Source organism: Arachis hypogaea, chromosome 14, assembly GCF_003086295.3.
Source record: "Arachis hypogaea cultivar Tifrunner chromosome 14, arahy.Tifrunner.gnm2.J5K5, whole genome shotgun sequence".
NCBI classification, from domain to species: Eukaryota; Viridiplantae; Streptophyta; class Magnoliopsida; order Fabales; family Fabaceae; genus Arachis; species Arachis hypogaea.
In genome coordinates this window covers 25,602,873-25,619,138 of record NC_092049.1, presented here as the reverse complement: position 1 = coordinate 25,619,138, position 16,266 = coordinate 25,602,873, and the positions used below count along the sequence as shown (strand labels likewise).

At 41.4% G+C, this 16,266-nt stretch overlaps 1 non-coding gene across 1 annotated transcript; it reads right to left on the bottom strand.

The window, feature by feature from the left end:
- Positions 1-1,167: 1,167 nt before the first annotated feature.
- Positions 1,168-1,275, bottom strand: LOC112745739 (small nucleolar RNA R71). Its single transcript, XR_003173652.1, has one exon. It is a non-coding gene; the product is annotated as a small nucleolar RNA R71 (small nucleolar RNA).
- Between the last annotated feature and the right edge of the window lie 14,991 nt (positions 1,276-16,266).

Sequence of the window (16,266 nt, the reverse complement as noted above, 5' to 3'; positions counted from 1 at the left end):
AAACTTTAAGTTCTAGAATCATATCTTGTGATTTCTTGTGAATCAAGTCATTAATTGTGATTTTAAAAATCAAATCTTTTTCAAAACTAATTCTAATCATATCTTTTTATCATATCTTTTTTTTAAAAAATCTTATCTTTTTCAAAAATTTGATTTTAAAATATCTTTTCTAACTTCTTATCCTCTTATCTTTTCAAAATTGATTTTCAAATCTTTTTCAACTAACTAATTGACTTTTTGTTTGTTTCTTATCTTTTTCAAAACTACCTAACTAACTCTCTCTCTAATTTTCGAAAATCTCTTCCCTCTTTTTCAAAAATTCTTTTTAATTAACTAATTGTTTTCAATTTTTAATTTTAATTTGATTTCATTCCTAATTTTCGAAAATCACTAACCCCTTTTCAAAATATTATTTTCGAAAATCCTCCCTCTCTCTCATCTCCTTCTATTTATTTATTCATCTACTAACACTTCATCTCACCCAAATTCGAACCCCCTCTTCCATCTGTGTTCGAATTTTCTCTTCTTCCCTTCTTTACATTACATTCTTTTCTTCTTCTACTCACACAGGGGAACCTCTATACCTAGGTAAAAAGGATCCCTATTATTATTTTTCTGTTCCCTCTTTTTCATATGAGCAGGAGCAAGGATAAGAACATTCTTGTTGAAGCAGACCCTGAACCTGAAAGGACTCTGAAAAAGAAACTAAGAGAAGCTAAAATACAACAATCCAGAGATAACCTTACAGAAATTTTCGAACAGGAAGAGGAGATGGCAGTCGAAAATAATAATAATGTAAGGAGGATGCTTGGTGACTTTACTGCACCTAATTCCAATTTACATGGAAAAAGCATCTCCATCCCTACCATTGGAGCAAACAATTTTGAGCTGAAACCTCAATTAGTTTCTCTGATGCAACAGAACTGCAAGTTTCATGGACTTCCATCTGAAGATCCTTTTCAGTTCTTAACTGAATTCTTGCAGATCTGTGATACTTTTAAGACTAATGGAATAGATCCTGAAGTCTACAGGCTCATGCTTTTTCCTTTTGCTGTAAGATACAGAGCTAGAATATGGTTGGACTCTCAACCTAAAGATAGCCTGAACTCTTGGGATAAGCTGGTCAAGGCTTTCTTAGCCAAGTTCTTTCCTCCTCAAAAGTTTAGTAAGCTTAAAGTGGATGTTCAAACCTTCAGACAGAAAGAAGGTGAATCCATCTATGAAGCTTGGGAGAGATACAAGCAACTGACCAAAAAGTGTCCTTCTGACATGCTTTCAGAATGGACCATCCTGGATATATTCTATGATGGTCTGTCTGAATTAGCTAAGATGTCATTGGATACTTCTGCAGGTGGATCCATTCACCTAAAGAAAACGCCTGCAGAAGCTCAAGAACTCATTGACATGGTTGCTAACAACCAGTTTATGTACACTTCTGAAAGGAATCCTGTGAGTAATGGAACACCTCAAAAGAAGGGAGTTCTTGAAATTGATACTCTGAATACCATATTGGCTCAAAATAAAATATTGACTCAGCAAGTCAATATGATTTCTCAGAGTCTGAATGGAATGCAAGCTGCATCCAACAGTACTCAAGAGGCATCTTCTGAAGAAGAAGCTTATGATCCTGAAAACCCTGCAATAACAGAGGTGAATTACATGGGTGAACCATATGGAAACACCTATAATTCCTCACGGAGAAATCACCCAAATCTCTCATGGAAGGATCAACAAAATCCTCATCAAGGCTTTAATAATGGTGGAAGAAACAGGTTTAGCAATAGCAAGCCTTTTCCATCATCCACTCAGCAACAGACAAAGAATTCTGAGCAGAATCCATCTAACTTAGCAAATTTAGTCTCTGATCTATCTAAGGCCACTGTGAGTTTCATGAATGAAACAAGGTCCTCCATTAGAAATTTGGAAGCACAAGTGGGCCAGCTGAGTAAAAGAATCACTGAAACCCCTCCTAGTACTCTCCCAAGCAATACAGAAGAGAATCCAAAAGGAGAGTGCAAGGCCATTGAATTAATTACCATGGCCGAACCTGTAAGGGAGGTTGAGGTCGTGAATCCCAGTAAGGAAGACCTCCTAGGATGTCCAGTGATCAATAAGGAGTTTCCCTCTGAGGAACCAAAGGAATCTGAGACTCATCTAGAGACCATAGAGATTCCATTGAACCTCCTTATGCCATTCATGAGCTCTGATGAGTATTCCTCTTCTGAAGAGAATGAGAATGTTACTGAAGAGCAAGTTGCCAAGTTCCTTGGTGCAATCATGAAGCTGAATACCGATTTATTTGGTAATGAGACTTGGGGGATGAACCTCCCCTGTTCACCAATGAACTAAATGCATTGGATCAACTGAGATTGCCTCAGAAGAAATAGGATCCTGGAAAGTTCCTAATACCTTGTACCATAGGCACCATGACCTTTGAGAAGGCTCTATGTGACCTGGGATCAGGAATAAACCTCATGCCACTCTCTGTAATAGAGAAACTGGGAATCTTTGAGGTACAAGCTGCTAAAATCTCATTAGAGATGGCAGACAATTCCAGAAAATAGGCTTATGGACAAGTAGAGGACATATTAGTAAAGGTTGAAGGCCTTTACATCCCTGCTGATTTCATAATCCTAGATACTGGGAAGGATGAGGATGAATCCATCATCCTTGGAAGACCCTTCCTAGCCACAGCAAGAGCTATGATTGATGTTAACAAAGGTGAACTAGTCCTTCAATTGAATGAGGACTCCCTTGAGTTTAAAACTCAAGGACATCCTTCTGTAAATATGGAAAAGAGGTACAGTAAGCTTCTCTCAAAACAGAGTCAACCAGAGCCCCCACAGTCAAACTCTAAGTTTGGTGTAGGGAGGCCACAACCAAACTCTAAGTTTGGTGTTGAACTCCCATATCCAAACTCTAAGTTTGGTGTTGGGGAGTCTCAACAATGCTCTGAACATCTGTGAGGCTCCATGAGAGCCCACTGTCAAGCTATTGACATTAAAGAAGCGCTTGTTAGGAGGCAACCCAATTTTTATTTAATTATATTTTTATTAGTTATATGTCTTCATAGGTTCATGATCATGTGGAGTCACAAAAACAACTAAAAAAATTGAAGAAAAATCAAAAACAGCAGAAGAAAAATCACACCCTGGAGGAGGAGTTCACTGGCGTTCAAACGCCAGTAAGGAGCATCTGGCTGGCGTTCAACGCCAGAACAGAGCATGGAGCTGGCACTGAACGCCAGAAACAAGCATGAAGCTGGCGTTCAACGCCAGAAACATGCTGCATCTGGGCGCTGAACGCCCAGAACAAGCATCAGTTTGGCGTTTAAACGCCAGAATTGCATGCAAAGGCATTTTACATGCCTAATTGGTGCAGGGATGTAAATCCTTGACACCTCAAGATCTGTGAACCTCACAGGATCATCTCAGGATCTGTGAACCCCACAGGATCCCCACCTTCCCTCCTCATAATCCTAGTTTTTTTTTCCACATCTTCTTCTTCATCTATTCCTTCTTCTTTTGCTCGAGGGCGAGCAACATTCTAAGTTTGGTGTGGTAAAAGCATAACTTTTTTTTAAAGGGAAAACAAAAGCTTCCATCAAGGATCTATAGCTCAGTGGTAGAACATTTGACTACAAATCAAGAGATCCCTGAGATACCTCAGGGGATACATTTTCCCCCACACAATTATTGGGAGCAACTAAGGGTGGAACATCAAGAGCACTCCATCATCCTTCATGAAATTAGAGAAGATCAAAGTGCAATGAGGGAGGAGCAACAAAGACAAGGAAGAGACATAGAAGAGCTCAAGGACATCATTGGTTCCTCAAGAAGGAAACGCCACCATCACTAAGGTGGACTCATTCCTTGTTCCTAAATTTTCTGTTTTTCGTTTTCTTATCTTAAATGTTTATCTATGTTTGTGTCTTTATTACATGATCATTAGTGTCTAAGTGTCTATACCTTAAAGTAGTGAATATGAATCCATCACCTCTCTTAAATGAAAAATATTTTTAATTCAAAAGAACAAGAAGTACATGAGTTTCGAATTTATCCTTGAACTTAGTTTAATTATATTGATGTGGTGACAATACTTTTTGTTTTCTGAATGAATGCTTGAATAGTGCATATGTCTTTTGAAGTTGTTTAAGAATGTTAAATATGTTGGCACTTGAAAGAATGATGACAAGGAGACATGTTATTTGATAATCTGAAAAATCATAAAAATGATTCTTCAAGCAAGAAAAAGCAGTGAATACAAAGCTTGCAGAAAAAAAAAGAAAAAAAATGGCAAAAAAAAATAGAAAAAGAAAAAGCAAGCAGAAAAAGCCAAAAGCTCTTAAAACCAAAAGGCAAGAGCAAAAAGCCAATACCCCTTAAAACCAAAAGGCAAGGGTAATAAAAAGGATCCCAAGGCTTTGAGCATCAGTGGATAGGAGGGCCTAAAGGAATAAAATCCTGGCCTAAGCGGCTAAACCAAGCTGTCCCTAACCATGTGCTTGTGGCATGAAGGTGTCAAGTGAAAATTTGAGACTGAGCGGTTAAAGTCAAGGTCCAAAGCAAAAGAAGAGTGTGCTTAAGAACCCTGGACACCTCTAATTGGGGACTTTAGCAAAGCTGAGTCACAATCTGAAAAGGTTCACCCAGTTATGTGTCTGTGGCATTTATGTATCCGGTGGTAATACTGGAAAACAAAGTGCTTAGGGCCACGACCAAGACTCATAAAGTAGCTGTGTTCAAGAATCAACATACTGAACTAGGAGAATCAATAACACTATCTGAACTCTGAGTTCCTATAGATGCCAATCATTCTGAACCTCAATGGATAAAGTGAGATGCCAAAACTATTCAAGAGGCAAAAAGCTACAAGTCCCGCTCATCTGATTGGAGCTATGTTTCATTGATAGTTTGGAATTTATAGTATATTCTCTTCTTTTTATCCTATTTGATTTACAGTTGCTTAGGGACAAGCAACAATTTAAGTTTGGTGTTGTGATGAGCGGATAATTTATACGATTTTTGGCATTGTTTTTAGTAGGATCTAGTTACTTTTAGGGATGTTTTTATTAGTTTTTATGTTAAATTCACATTTCTGGACTTTACTATGAGTTTGTGTGTTTTTCTGTGATTTTAGGTATTTTCTGGCTGAAATTGAGGGACTTGAGCAAAAATCAGATTCAGAGGTTGAAGAAGGACTGCTGATGCTGTTGGATTCTGACCTCCCTGCACTCAAAGTGGATTTTCTGGAGCTACAGAACTTAACATGACACACTTTTAATTGCGTTGGAAAGTAGACATCCAGGGATTTCCAGCAATATATAATAGTCCATACTTTGGCCGAGTTTAGACGACGCAAAAGGGCATTGAACACCAGTTCTACGCTGCAGTCTGGAGTTAAACGCCAGAAACACGTTACAAACCAGAGTTGAACGCCAAAAATACGTTACAACTTGGCGTTCAACTCCAAAAGAAGCCTCTGCACGTGTAAACTTCAAGCTCAGCCCAAGCACACACCAAGTGGGCCCCGGAAGTGGATTTATGCATCAATTACTTACTTATGTAAACCCTAGTAACTAGTTTAGTATAAATAGGACTTTTTACTATTGTATTAGATCTCTTATGATCTTTGGATTAAGTTTTCATCTATTGATCACGTTTGAGGGCTGGCCATTCGGCCATGCCTGGACCTTCATCACTTATCTATTTTCAACGGTAGAGTTTCTGCACTCCATAGATTAAGGTGTGGAGCTCTGCTGTTCCTCATGAATTAATGCAAAGTACTACTGTTTTTCTATTCAATTCAACTTATTCCACTTCTAAGATATTCATTCGTACTTCAACATGAATGTGATGAACGTGTCAATCATCATCATTCCCTATGAACGCGTGCCTGACAACCACTTTCGTTCTACCTTAGATTGAATGAGTATCTCTTGGATCTCTTAATCAGAATCTTCGTGGTATAAGCTAGATTGATGGCGGCATTCATGAGAATCCGGAAAGTCTAAACCTTGTCTGTGGTATTCCGAGTAGGATTCTATGATTGAATGACTGTGACGAACTTCAAACTCGCGAGTGCTGGGCGTAGTGACAGACGCAAAAGGAGGGTGAATCCTATTCCAGTATGATCGAGAACCTCAGATGATTAGCCGTGCTGTGTCAGAGCATTTGGACTATTTTCACAAGAGGATGGGAAGTAGCCATTGACAACGGTGATGCCCTTACATAAAGCTAGCCATGGAAAGGAGTATGATTGATTGGATGAAGAGAGCAGGAAAGCAGAGGTTCAGAGGAACGAACGCACCTCTATATGCTTATCTAAAACTCCCACAAATGAATTACATAATTATTTCTATCTTTATTTTCTGTTTATTTATTATTAATATTCGAAAACCCCATAACTATTTGATATCCGCCTGACTAAGATTTACAAGGTGACCATAGCTTGCTTCAAGCCGACAATCTCCGTGGGATCGACCCTTACTCACGTAAGGTTTTATTACTTGGACGACCCAGTGCACTTGCTGGTTAGTTGTGCGAAGTTGTGAAGTTATGTTTGGACCATGGTTCTGTGCACCCATTTTTGGCGCCATTGCCAAAGAGAGAACGAACAACAAATTTTACATCCTAATCTGAGTAACAATTTCGCACACCAGGGTTCTGCCTCGATCCACTTTGTGAAATAGTCTACCCCTACTATGACGAATTTGAGTTGTCCCGATCCCTGAGGGAAAGGTCCGAGAAGGTCGAGTCCCCACTTTGCGAATGGCCAAGGTGAGGTTACGCTGATGAGTTCCTCTGGTGGGGCAATGTGAAAGTTGGCATGTTTTTGACATGGTGGACATGTCTTTACGAATTCTATGGCTTCCTTTTGTAGAGTTGGCCAATAAAATCCTGCCCGGAGTACCTTTTTGTTAAGTGCCTGTGCTCCGAGATGATTGCCACAAATGCCGCTGTGTACTTCTTCTAAATCTTCCTTTGTGTTGGAAGTCGGTACGCATTTTAATAATGGTATTGAAATCCCTCTTTTGTATAGAGTGTTGTTTATGATGGTGTAGTATTGTGCCTCCCATTTTAACCTATTTTCCTCCTTTTCATCTGTGGGGAGTGTTTCTGTTTTGAGGTAGTTAATTATGGGAGTCATCCATCCTTGATCTTGACCTGTTATGGCTAGGACTTTTTCTTTTTCTGAGATTGACGGGTTCTGCAGCATTTCTTGGATGAGGCTTCTATTGTTGCCCCCTGGTTTGGTGCTGGCTAGTTTTGAGAGTGCATCAGCTCGGGCATTTTGTTCTCGGGGTATGTGACGGACCTCATATTCTCCGAATTGTCCGAGCTGTTCCCTGGTTTTATCCAAGTACTTTTTCATGGTGGGATCTTTAGCTTGGTAGCTCCTTACTATTTGTGAAGTGACTACTTGTGAGTCGCTGAAGATGATAAGCTTTTGAGCTCCAACCTCCCTAGCCAGCTTCAAACCAGCTAGTAGTGCCTCATATTCAGCTTGGTTATTTGAGACAGGAAACCCGAATTTGAGGGAGAGTTCAATTTGGGTTCCTTGGTCGCTTTCAATTATCACACCCGCACCTCCTTCAGTTTTATTTGAGGAACCGTCCATATAGAGATTCCATTCTGTGGGAATTTCCGGGGTGTCTGTAAATTCTGCAATAAAGTCTGCCAGATATTGCGATTTGATGGCTGTCCGAGCTTCGTACTGAAGGTCGAATTCGGACACTCGACTGCCCATTGCAAGATTCTACCTGCTAGGTCTGTTTTCTGCAAAATCCCTTTTATGGGCTGGTTGCTCCGAACCCTAATGGTGTGAGCTTGGATGTATGGACGAAGTCATCGAGATGTTAATATGAGAGCATAGGCAAATTTTTCTATTTTTTGGTAGTTCAGCTCGGATCCTTGTAATGCTTTACTGATGAAGTATACGGGTTGTTGCCCACTATCGTCTTCTCGAACTAGTGCTGAGGCTACTGCTCGACTTCCTACCGTGAGGTACAATATGAGTGGTTCTCCCTCCCGTGGCCGAGTTAGGATAGGTGGCTGTCCCAGGAATCTTTTGAAATCTTGGAAGGCCTGCTCGCACTCCGTTGTACATTCAAACCTCTTTCCCTTCCTTAGAGTGGTGTAGAAGGGGAGAGATCTTATTGCCGATCCGGCTAGAAATCTGGACAAGGCTGCTGTTCACACCCTGGGTCGAGCTATCCAACCCGAGATGTTCAATGACAAAGTGACCGACCTCTTCAGGTCAGGCTATTCAAACTTTTCTCAAAGAGGTCGGCCAAATCGACAGGAAAGCCCAATAAAGGGCCCAAATAGAGGAACACGACCCAAATCCAAAGGCAATCCAAGCCTATAGAGATAAAGGCGGTTCCCTTGAAGATAAGCTGACTTCACTCAAAATAAGATAAGATAAGATAAGATAACTAACTTATCTTATCAGAAAAGTTAGCCCACACTACTATAAATACACTGGAGCACCCAGGTATAACTCATACTCTGATTCTACTAAAAAACCTGCTTAATACCCTTGCTAACTTAAGCATCGGAGTCCCTTGCAGGTACCCCCACCCTCTGGTGATGAAGGATCAGCAGCACAGCCAGTCCAACAAATCGGACACGTCAGCACCGACCAGCACAGAAGATCTCGTTCGAGATCGGCCTACAGTTTCAGGTAACCCTCGGAACATTGGCGTCGTTGCCGGGGAATCTGGAAGTCATCCCATCACCATGGCGGACGACCATGACAACAACCACGACTCAGATCTAGAAGATAGAACACCGCATAAAAACACGGGCAATACACTGAAAGATACCCCTGAATCTAACGGAGACAAAAACTCATCAAATCCGGGAGTGATTGAAGCGCTTCAAGATCGTTTAAAGCAACTGGAAAAAGAAACCCAGCACCAACGAGAAGTTGAGAAGAAAGAGAGGTAAGGTGACGTCGAGAATTAGAAGATAAACTTCTAAAACTCGAAACTGATCTCAACACCAAAACTACTCGGTTCACCCCTGAGGATAAGGCCCGCAAAGATCAAGATCCGTTCACTAGGGAAATCATGAAAACTAAAATTCCTAAGGACTTCAAACTCCCAGATATGGCTTTGTATGATGGCACTACAGATCCCAACCATCACCTCAGCAACTTCAGAAGCAGAATGTACCTCACTGATGCCTCCGACGCCGTTCGCTGCAAAGCTTTTCCAACAACTCTCACGAAGACAGCAATCAGATGGTTCGACAACCTACCTCCAAAGTCCATCTCAAGCTTTGACGACCTAGCCAAAAAATTTCTCGCCAGATTCTCCAACCAAAAAGACAAGGCTAAGCACGCCCCAGTCTACTAGGGATCAAGCAAGGAGATCGAGAAAGTCTTCGCAACTACATGGAAAGATTTAACAAAACATGCCTAGATATACAAAGCTTGCCAATAGAGGCCGCCATCATGGGACTCATCAATGGCCTACGAGAGGGACCTTTTAGCCAATCTATATTAAAGAAATACCCCACGTCTCTAGATGAAGTGCAGGAACGAGCAGAAAAATACATCAACATGGAAGAAAATTCTCGACTAGGAGAAACCTCAAAATCCGGATTCACCTACCGAGACAAAGACAAAGAATCCAAAAAGAAGGAAGATCGACAAGGGGAAAAATTAAAAAATACCATAATTACACCCCTCTTAGGGTGTCCCTGGTGGATGTTTACAAAGAAGTCTGCCACACAGAAAAAATATCCCAGCTCGACCACTCAAAGGCAAAAGAGGAGGAGGAAACCGAAACGAATACTGTGAATACCATCGCGTCCGTGGGCATTCCACTAATGAATGCTTCGATCTAAAAAACGTAATAGAAAAGTTAGTGAGAGAAGGAAAACTAGATCGGTATCTGGCCAATCGAGATGAGGAGAAAAGAAAAAGGCGGAGAGACGAGGAGGTCGGACGAACCGAACGATCACCTCGTACGCCAGAAAGACATGTCCATATGATACACGGAGGATTCGCAGGAGGAGAAATCTCCAAATCATCCCGCAAAAGACATCTCAAAGAAGTATATTATGTCGAAGGGAAGGAGGAAGCACCCGACATCCCCGCAATCACGTTCACCAAAGAAAACGCATCCGGTATCATCCCAGGACACGACGATCCCATGGTCATCACCATCATACTGGCAAACGCCAATCTCCACCGCACACTAATAGACCAAGGGAGCTCTGCCGACATCTTATTTAAAACTGCCTTTGACAAACTCGGCTTAGAAGAAAAAGAGCTTAGAGCATACCCGAACAGCCTGTTCGGACTGGGAGATGCCCCAGTACAACCGCTGGGATACGTATCACTACATATAACCTTCGGAAAAGGGAACCAATCCAGAACACTCAAGATAGACTATATCGTGGTCGACGTAAATTCAGCCTACAATGCCTTAATAGGTTGGACGACACTAAATCAACTCGGCGCAATAGTCTCAACTCCACATCTATGCATGAAATTCCCAACTACAGAAGGGATAGCTACGATAAAGGCAGATCAAAAGATGGCACGCCGCTGTTATAACGAAAGTCTAAACCTCAGAGGTAGAGGAGAAGAGTTCCATACAATTGAGCTTGGTGGAGTTCAGAGACGAGAAGAACTCCGTCCACAGCCCGAAGGTGAAGTAGAGAAAGTTCAGATCGGAGACACCTCGGACAAAACAACTAATATTGGCACGATCCTAAAAGGAGATGCAAAAGAATTACTAGTACAGTTCTTACGAGATAATGTCGATCTCTTCGCATGGAAAGCTACAGACATGCCTGGCATAGACCCCAAGCTAATGTGTCACAAGTTGGCGGTCTATCCAGGATCTCGGCCGGTACAGCAGAGACGAAGAAAACTTGGGCCAGAACGATCCCAAGCTGTGGAAGAACAGGTACAGGCACTACTAGAGGCAGGATTTATAAGAGAAGTCAAGTACCCACTATGGCTAGCTAACATCGTATTGGTGAAAAAATCAAATAGAAAGTGGCGAATGTGTACCGATTACACCGATCTCAACAAAGCCTGCCCTAAAGATCCTTATCCACTCCCAAGTATCGATGCTCTGGTGGATGCCTGATAAACCCCGATTTCGTGGTTTATTTTGTGCTTATTTTGGGGGATTTATCCACTTTTTCCCACATTTATTCAATGAAATAGCATGGTTTTGTAATTCTCCCTTAAATTATGCTTAATTATAAAAACATGCTTTTTAGGCCTTAAATTGGTGATTTTAACCCACCTTAATTCCATTCGATGCCTTGATGTGTTTGTTAAGTAATTTCAGGTTCATTAGGCAATTATCGGATGGAAGAAATGAGGAGAAAAGCATGCAAAGAGGAGAATGCATGAAGAAACAAAGATTTGGAAGGAACCAATGGACGCGCACACGTACAAGGCGCGCACGCGCAAAAGTGGTCTCTCACAAGGACGCACACGCGTACATGCTGCTTCCGCGTGGATGGGGATTTGCCAATCAACGCGCACGCGCACATGGCGCGCACACGCCAACACTCGTACTTGGCCCACTTAATGGCAAAACGCTGGGGGCGATTTCTGAGCTGCCCAAACCCAAATCCAACTTGTTTCTGAGTGTATTTCATGCAGAATTGAAGTCCAAGCAAAGGGGGAGCAATTAGTTGTAGGTATAGCATTATGTAGGTTAGTTTCTAAAGAGAGAAGCTCCCTCTTCTCTCTAGAATTAGGTTAGGTTAATCTCTTCTAGATTTAGGTTTAATTACATGTTCTCATCTCATTTCTTTTATGATCTCTTACTTCTACTCCTTGATTCTCATGATTTGTAGTGTTAATTTTACTTTTATGCTCTCTTTTACATTCATGCACTTATGTTGGATTTGTTACATTTAATACAATTTTAATATTGATGTCTCTTTAATTGATGTTGATTTGAGTTGTGAATTTACTTTTTTTGCAATTAATAGTGGTAGATTTTAGTATCCTTGCAAGTTATGATGTCAATTTTTATTGCACTCTAGGTGTTTGATGAAATGTTTTCTTCAGTTCTTGAGTAGTTTTGTCAACTCTTGGTCTAGACCAAGGGACTTAAGTGATCTTGAGTTTTGGATACCATGGAATTGGTAATTTGAGAACCCTGTGTGATCAATTTGAAGCCCATTGACGCTAATCCACTACTAAACCAATTGGTAGGGAGGTTAGGACTTATGGGTGGATGTGATTAGGCCTATTTGACATACTTCCAGTCTAGGAGTAAATGTTACGTACTTAAGGCTTCGAGAAGTAGACTTAATGGGTTGGCCTCTCATAATTGTCAATAATTGGTATTAACTAGGATTGTGATCCTAAGTACCCAATTCTTAGCCAAGAGTTCTTTAATTTGCTTTCTTTACTTACTCACTCAATTTACTTATTTCCTTGCCATCTCATAAACAAAACCCCCTTTTTTCCCCTCTATAGCCAATACACATGCACTCCGTTGGCTCCTAGGGAGACGACCCGGAGTCCGAAATACTCCGGTAAATTTTCATTGGGGGTTGAACTTGTGACAACCCAATATTTTTTATTGAGAGGATTGTTTGTTGGTGCAGAACTATACTTTACAACGAGAATTCATTCAATTGAGAAAATTCTATATCAACAAAGGTTCTATCATCAATGCCTCATCCGGATATAAATACCTCTCGTTTATGGATGCATATTCCGGATACAATCAAATCCCTATGTATCCACCAGATCAAGAAAAGACCTCGTTTTTAACACCAAAAGCAAATTACTACTACATTATGATGCCTTTTGGTCTCAAAAATGCGGGAGCTACTTATCAGCGGCTAATGAATAAAGTCTTTTCCGATCATATCGGAAAAATCATGGAAGTCTACATGGACGATATGTTAGTAAAGACACAAAGTGAAGAGACCTTATTGTCCGACCTGGTCCAAGTGTTCGACACTATAAGGAAGCATGACATGCGACTCAATTCGGGAAAATGCACCTTTGCAGTAGAAGCTGGCAAATTCTTAGGCTTTATGCTCACACAAAGAGGAATTGAGGCAAATCCGGATAAATGCCAGGCTATACTCAACATGAAGAGCCCAACTTGTGTCAGAGAGGTACAACAACTCAACGGGAGATTGGCAGCCTTATCCAGATTCTTAGCGGGATCAGCGATAAGATCTCTCCCCTTCTATGCTACTTTAAAGAAAGGAAAGAAGTTCGAATGGACAATAGAGTGCGAGCAAGCCTTCCAGGATTTCAAAAGTTTCCTGGGACGACCACCTATCCTAACTCGACCACGAGAGGGAGAGCCACTCGTATTATACCTTGCAGTAGGAAGTCGATCAGTAGCCTCAGCACTGGTTCGAGAGGATGAGGAAGGGCAACAACCTGTATACTTCATTAGTAAAGCGCTGCAGGGATCCGAGCTGAACTACCAAAAAATAGAAAAGTTTGCCTATACTCTCATACTGACATCTCGACGACTTCGCCCGTACTTCCAAGCCCACACCATTAAGGTTCGGACCAACCAGCCCATAAAAGGGATATTGCAAAAAATAGATCTAGCAGGCAGAATTTTACAATGGGTAGTCGAATTATCCGAGTTTGACCTTCAATATGAAGCTTGGACAGCCATCAAATCACAATACTTAGCTGACTTCATTGCAGAATTCACAGATACCCTGGAAACCCCTACAGAATGGAATCTCTATGTGGACGGTTCCTCAAATAAGACTGGAAGCGGCGCAGGTGTGATAATAGAAAGCAACCAAGGAACACAAGTTTAGCTTTCCCTCAAATTTGGGTTCCCGACCTCAAACAACCAGGCAGAATATGAAGCGTTACTAGCTGGTTTGAAGCTGGCTAAGGAGGTGGGAGCTCAAAGACTCAACATCTTCAGCGATTCACAAGTAGTTACCTCACAAATAATAGGGAGCTACCAAGCCAAAGATCCCACCATGAAAAAATATTTGGATAAAACCAAGGAACATCTCGGAAAATTCGGGGAATATAAGATCTGCCACATACCCCGCGAACAAAATGCCCGAGCTGACGCACTCTCAAAACTAGCCAGCACCAAACCAGAGGGCAATAATAGAAGCCTCATCCATGAAATGCTACAGAAACAGAAACAGAAACACTCCCCATAACAGGTCAGGATCAAGGATTGATGACCCCCATAATTAACTACCTCAAAACAGAAACACTCCCCATAGATGAAAAGGAGGCAAAGAGGTTAAAACGGGAGGCTCAGTACTACACTATCATAAACAACACCCTATAGAGGGATTTCAATACCACTATTAAAATGTGTGCCGACCTCCAACACAAGGGAAGTTTTAGAGGAAGTACACAGTGGCATTTATGGTAATCATCTCGGAGCACAAGCTCTCACCAAAAAAGTACTCCGGGCGGGATTTTATTGGCCAACTCTACAAAAAGAAGCTACAGAGTTTGTAAGGACATGCCCACCATGCCAGAAACATGCCAACTTTCACATCGCCCCGCCAGAAGAGCTCATCAGTGTAACCTCACCTTGGCCATTTGCAAAATGGGGACTGGTGGACGAAATTGTGTTCCATGTTCTTTGTATTTGTGTGAGAGTAACAATATATAATTGTATTGAATCCTCATTGTGGCTCTATGTGTGGACACAACTTCGATACAACTAACCAGCAAGTGCACTGGGTCGTCCAAGTAATACCTTACGTGAGTAAGGGTCGAATCCCACAGAGATTGTTGGTATGAAGCAAGCTATGGTCACCTTGCAAATCTCAGTCAGGCAGATATAAAGTGATAATGGAGTTTTCGAAATTAAATAATAAGATAGGGATAGAGATACTTATGTAAATCATTGGTAGGAATTTCAGATAAGCGAATGGAGATGCTTTTCGTTCCTCTGAACCTCTGCTTTCCTGCTATCTTCATCCAATCAGTCTTACTCCATTCCATGGCTGGCTTTATGTGATACATCACCACTGTCAATGGCTACTTTCGGTCATCTCACGGGAAAATGATCCAATGCCCTGTCACGGCACGGCTAATCGTCTGGAGGCATCACCCTTGTCAATGGCTTCATCTTATCCTCTCAGTGAATAATATGCTCACGCACCCTGTCACGGCACGGCTATTCATCTGTCGGTTCTCGATCATGCCGGAATAAGATTTACTATCCTTTTGCGTCTGTCACTAACGCCCTGCAATCGCGAGTTAGGAGCTTGTCACAGTCATTCAATCATTGAATCCTACTCGGAATACCACAGACAAGGTTTAGACCTTCCGGATTCTCTTGAATGCCGCCATCATTCTAGCTTACGCCACGAAGATTCTGGTTAGGAGATCTAAGAGATACTCATTCTAGCTTAATTCATGTAGAACAGAAGTGTTTGTCAGGCACGCGTTCATAAGGGAGAAGGATGATGAGCGTCACACATAATCATCACCTTCATCACGTTCTTGGGTGCGAGTGGATATCTTAGAAGCGAAATAAGATGAATTGAATAGAAAACAGTAGTACTTTGCATTAATCTTTGAGGAACAGCAGAGCTCCACACCTTAATCTATGGAGTGTAGAAACTCTACCATATGAAAATACATAAGTGAAGGTCCAGGCATGGCCGAGATGGCCAGCCCCCATGGTCTAAGAACTCTGCGTTCCAAGATGATCAAAAGATACCTAATACAATAGTAAGAGGTCCTATTTATAATAAACTAGTCACTAGGGTTTACATGAGTAAGTAATTGATGCATAAATTCACTTCCTGGGCCCACTTGGTGTGTGTTTGGGCTGAGCTTAAGTGTAGCACGTGCAGAGGCTATTTGTGGAGTTGAACGCCAGTTTCTGTGCCAGTTTGGGCGTTCAACTCTGGTTTTGGATCCTTTTCTGGCGCTGGATGCCAGATTTGGGCAGAAGGCTGGCGTTGAACGCCAGTTTACGTCGTCTATTATTATCCAAAGTATGAACTATTATATATTGCTGGAAATCCCTGGATGTCTACTTTCCAACGCAATTGGAAGCGCGCCATTTCGAGTTCTGTAGCTCCAGAAAATCCATTTTGAGTGCAAGGAGGTCAGAATCCAACAGCATCAGCAGTCCTTTTTCAACCTCTGAATCTGATTTTTGCTCAAGTCCCTCAATTTCAGCCAGAAAATACCTGAAATCACAGAAAAACATACAAACTCATAGTAAAGTCCAGAAATGTGAATTTAACATAAAATCTATTAAAAACATCCCTAAAAGTAACTAGATTCTACTAAAAACAT